Source organism: Eumetopias jubatus, unplaced genomic scaffold, assembly GCF_037043125.1.
Source record: "Eumetopias jubatus isolate StellerSeaLion01/CBP00866 unplaced genomic scaffold, mEumJub1_p1.0 scaffold_8, whole genome shotgun sequence".
Classification (NCBI taxonomy): domain Eukaryota; kingdom Metazoa; phylum Chordata; class Mammalia; order Carnivora; family Otariidae; genus Eumetopias; species Eumetopias jubatus.
The window spans coordinates 103,058,343-103,062,800 of NW_028274814.1; positions in this window are offsets into that span (position 1 = coordinate 103,058,343).

Sequence of the window (4,458 nt, forward strand, 5' to 3'; positions counted from 1 at the left end):
CTAATTTCCTTTCCATCTTCTTTCATGTTCACTACTCTGTCTCCCTCATTTCCATTTCTTAGATTTTAAAATAATTATTATAAAAGAAAAAAAATGAAGGAGAAGAAGTAGCAGCAAGTCTTTGCCACTGGAAAATAAAATAAAAACTCTTTAAAAAATCACCTCTTACACCAAGGCGAAATAAAAAACATAAATTGCAAAACTTCTGAACAATAATTATTATTTATCAGTATCTATGGAAAGCTGCTGAAATAGTACTGAGAATAAACTTCATAACATTGAAATGCCTATATCAATAAAGATGAAAAAAGAATTGAAATTTTTTCAACAATTCAAAAGGTAGACTAACCAAATAATTGAAAAAAGTAAAATGAAGGATTTAATAAAAGTAAGTGCCTAAATGAATAAAAATGGAAATGGAAAACCAATAGCAAACAAACATATATATATATATATATATATTTAAATGGGTAAAATAGATACAACTAACACTATTTTTTAAAAAATTAAAGATAAAACAGTTAGTGTGACTTCAAACCACAATCTTGCACAAGAACCAACTTGTGGTTTACAAATTCTGAAGGGAGATTCCTCCCCTTGACCTAGTTTCAGGTTGGAGATAGACCTGTTTCCTTGTTGACTCCTTCTGCATGGTGAGGTTTATTTGAAAAAGAAAAAGAAGGAAAAAGAAAAATACTGCTCTATCATGAAATTTGGTGATACTTATGTCAGCTGACTTTGTATAGTTATTTGTAAATAATTTTGGTGAAAACAAAGATGAAATGTGTAATTTTCTTAAAAACTATAATTTTCAGGGTGCCTGGGTGGCTCAGTCAGTTAAGCCTCTGACTCGATCTCAGCTCAGGTCTTGACATTAAGGTCATGAGTTCAATCTCCGTGTTGGGCTCTGTGCTGGGCTTGGAGCCTACTTAAAAACAAAAACTTGTAATTATGAAAATGACACCAGAAGAGAGAGAGAGAGAGAGAGAGAGAGAAAAGGAAACACCACACTATTATAGGAAAAATGGAGAATGTTACCAAAGAGTTCCTCTGCAAAACGACCAAAATCAAAACAACACTAGGAAACAACAACAAAATAAGACTGGCATATATAGATTCACATTGTACATCTGCCAGAACTTGAAAATATCTAGCTAAATGTTACTTACATGTTGCAGAGAATAGGAAAAGGAATGTCACTGAAATCTGATATTGACTGCACAAATAAAAAAATTTCATTTATGCATATTCATGGGAAAAATCTTCAAGTAAGAAATACCATTCAATGGTACATTAAAAAAATAATGTCATGAAAAAATGTGGTCCATTTAAATAAGGCATAATTTGTTCCAAGGTAAAGACCCATTAATATAATTAATTATATTATTAGTATGTTATTAGTTCTAACAAAATCATGTGGGTTTTTTTTTTTCTCTGCATATGGCCAAAAAAGTCATGGGACAAAATTCAACCTTCATTCTGGATTACAATTTTAGTTCAATTAAATAGGAATTGGTGGATATATTTTTAGCATAGTGTACTCTTTTGTTTTTTGGCTTTGGTTTTAAATAATTATTTTCTTCCCAGAGCAAGATTTGTTTGTGGGATGAGTATGCCTTCCTGTTCCACTGATTTTAGACTTGACTCTACAACTTGCTTTGACCAATAAAACAAGGTAGAAGTACTAGTTTTCAGTTCTAAGCAGATACTCCAAAAAAGACATGTTTACACTCTCTTTTCTTGAACTCCTGACCTTCATATGAAAACAGTATGTTCCAAATAGTGGAACATTTATTTCTTTGATTCCTGTTTCTTTAACCTGGATCTTAGCATGAGAAGATACATACAGTAAACTTGAACCTACAGCCCAGAGCTAAGCCAACCTGAGATCAGAGGAGGCCGTCAAAGTTACAGTCAACCCATCAATCTGAGGAGAAATAAGTGCTTACTATAAACCTCATTTAATTTTAGGATTGTTAGTAGAAAATGTTGGCTAATATATTGAAAAAGTAATACATTGAGCACATGTTAAAGGCATTTCTTCAAAGTCTGAAAAGAGTATGCCACTATTATTTTTATTTAACATGGTACTAAGCTGTTAGCCAATGACTTTAGATAAAAGAATGCAGTTAGAGGAGAGGGAATAAAAATTGAAAAGAGTCTTACAGATAGTGTGATTATATTCCTGGAAACCTGAAGAGAATTAGTGGAAAAACTACAAACAATAAGAGAATATGATAATCATGAGAAATAAACAGAAATGAATATAATGAGTAACCAATTAGAAGATATACCAGAGAAAATACTATTTTTCCACAGTAACAATAAAAAAAAGGAAAGAAAATACCTAGGTACAAACTTTTTAGAATTGTGTAAAAATTATATGAGGAAAAGTTTAAAACCCCAAAAAGATGCAAAATATTTTCAAACAAATAAAAAACAAAAACATATATTGTTCTTGGATATGAAAACTCAACATCATAAAAATGGCATTTCTTCCTAAGTTGTAAATTTGCATGATTTCTATAAAAATATCAATAGGTTTATTTTTCTATATTATAAAATCCATATAGAAAAGTAAACAAGTAGGAATTTCTAAGAAACTCCACACAAAAAAAATATTGAGGGGTATAGCCCTATCAGATATTAAAACATTTCCAAATATGTGAGGAAATAAGGACTTTTTACTAAATTTGTTGTGAATAGTCACTTAAGAAGAGAGAAAATTAGATTTGTATCTCACACCATACCACACAATAAATTCCAAAAGGATCAGAGATAAAAATGTGGAAATATAAACCACCACGCCCTTAAAGAAGGCATTGGTAAATTGTTTATAACCAGAGAAAATTTTAATTATGACTCAAAACTTTACTAGGTTTGAGCACATTAAAACTTGAATTCCAGGAAATAGTAAAAAGAAAATACAAATGATATATACACATTGAGAAATATTTGAGACCTGTAATATACACAAAGGACAAATGGTTCTAATACATGAACAGACTGTTCAGAGAGGAAGAAATAAAAATGGCCCTAAACATGTGAAGAGATGGTAAAGCTCATACATAATAATAAACATAAATATTAAAATTATATTTTTCAGTTCTTTGGCCAAAATCCACAAATTTGACAACAAACTCTGTTATATGAAAACAGTAATACATTGTTATTGGGAATGCAAAGTGATTCAACACTTTTGGTGAAGAATGTGGCAAGACCTAGAAAAATTGCTAGGCATTTACCAATATACTCAGTAGTTCCCTTCTAGGAGTCCTAATACAGATCAGCAAAAATATGAAATTACTTATGCACAAAGTTATTCTTTGTGGTATTATTTGTAGTGGTCAATTGTTGGAAATGACCCAAACATCCATCACTTTGGTGCTGATTGGATAAATTATAGTCTGTGTACACAGTCAATACAATGCAGCTGCAAAATGGAATGAGGAATATTCCTATAAATTGAAATGTAGCAATCTCCAGGATATAAAGTGAAATGAAAAAAGCAAAATGTCGGGGGGCGGAGCAAGATGGCGGAGGAGTAGGAGACCTGGATTTCGTCTGGTCTCAGGAATTCAGATGAACAGGGATCAAACCATTCTGAACACCTACAAACTCAATAGGAGATCGAAGAAGAGAGTAGCAACAACTCTCTGAACAGAGAAGCAACCACTTACTGGAAGGTAGGACCTGCGGAGAAGTGAATCCAAGGCGATATTCGGGAGGATAAACGGCGGGGGAGGGGGCCTCCGCGGCCGCTTCTGGCAAGTGATAGAGCCGCGGAGCACAAAATCAGAACTTTTAGAAGTCAGCTCCACTGAGGGACGTTGCTCCAGAGGCTAAGCGGGGGGTGGAACCCTCGTGGGACACTGTGGTCTCAGGACCCTCGGGGTCACAGAAAGACTGGGGGTGCCTGAGTGCGGCAGAGCTCCCAGGTATCGGAGCGAGGGAAGCCACTGCAGAGACGGAGCCGAGGCGTGGGCTCCCAGCTCGGGGTGGCCATAAAATGTGATCCGCGGCCCAGTCGGGCCACTGCTCTTCCAGTAGGGACCCAACAAGCAGCAGAGCCGGGAAGACTCCCTTTCCTCCCCCGGGAGGAGCAGCGTGGAAGTGCACCGCAGGAATCTGCTGGGTTTGGAGACTCCACATGGTGTCGGGTGCCAGAGATAGAAACGCTCGGTCACAGGCCGGGTGAGCACGGGGTGCGGCCGGAGACTGGGGAGACGGGAGTGACTGCTTTTCTCTGGGGGCACACTGAGGAGCAGGGCCCCAAGTTCTCAGCTCCTCCGGGCGGAGATTGGGAGGCCACCATTTTCACCCTGGTCCTCCAAAGCTGTACCTAGAGCTTGCAGGGAACAAAAGCTCCTGAGAGCAAACCCGAGCAGCTTGCTTAGCCCGGACTCACAAGGGCGGGGCAATTCTGCCTCCGGCAAAGACATTTGGGAACCACAACAA